This window comes from Acanthisitta chloris, unplaced genomic scaffold, assembly GCF_000695815.1.
Source record: "Acanthisitta chloris isolate BGI_N310 unplaced genomic scaffold, ASM69581v1 scaffold36408, whole genome shotgun sequence".
NCBI classification, from domain to species: domain Eukaryota; kingdom Metazoa; phylum Chordata; class Aves; order Passeriformes; family Acanthisittidae; genus Acanthisitta; species Acanthisitta chloris.
Window position 1 is genome coordinate 6,208 of NW_008689260.1, and position 946 is coordinate 7,153.

Genomic DNA, 946 nt, shown 5'->3' on the forward strand with positions numbered 1-946 from the left:
TGTTGGTGGCACCACCTCGACTCATCCAGGGCTGGGGAGATGTGGCACTGTTTGGTGGCACCACCCCAACTCACCCCAGGCTGGAGAGATGTGGCACCACCTTGACTCACCAGGGCTGGGGAAATGTGGCACTGTTTGGTGGCACTGAACCCTCCAGAGGCTGCCCAAGGCACCCCCATTATCCTACCCTCCTAAGGGCTATGATTTTGGGGTGCCACAGTCTTTGCAGAGCTAGTGAAGCTGCTCCCCACATCGCTGGTGCCTGGCACAAACCTTGTCTTGCTGCCAGGGGTGGAAGGAGCTGGATGTGCTCCCCTCTGTGTCCCCCCACAGCGAGGAGCCGTGACAACGGACAGTGACTTCCAAAGCTGCTCAGAACACAGCCAAACCCCATCCCTTGCCCTGGCACAGCCTCCTGGCACAACAGGACCCTGCGGAGCAGGGATGGCCCATCCTGCCCGTGCCACATCCACCGTGTCCATCACCCTTTAGCCTGAAGAGAGGCTGTGCTGGTGGTGGCACGTGTCACCATGCATGACCTCTGTCAGCTGCTGGTGGCCCAGCCCTGTTGTCACCCTCTGGGGTGGCACGTGGCATCCACAGGGATGGCTGGGAGAGCTGGTCCCTCCCAGTGCCCTGGGCATGGGAGAAGTAATTGATTGGAATGGTTGCAGTCCTAAACGAAGGGGTGGCCCCAGGGGAATGCCTGTGAATCTCACTAGCAGCAGTGGGCTTGAACAGGGGGGAAAAGGCTTGGGAAAAGGTACGTGGAACATCCCTGGGGCTGGGTGTGCAGTGGAATGCCCAGGGAGCACATCTTGCCTTGGGGCTGAGGCCAGGGAAGAGAAGGGAGATGCCAAGGTTTTAAAGCAGCAGAGAAAATACTGGGCTAGGAGAGCCCAACCTCAGTGGGATCATTCCCAAACTGGGGAGATGCCTGTGGCTC

At 59.4% G+C, this 946-nt stretch overlaps 1 protein-coding gene across 1 annotated transcript in view; it reads left to right on the forward strand.

The window, feature by feature from the left end:
* LOC103808556 (septin-5-like) overlaps positions 1–946 on the forward strand; it is a gene marked incomplete at both ends in the record, with an annotated part of 7,670 nt that overhangs the window by 6,061 nt on the left and 663 nt on the right. The window lies entirely within an intron of this gene.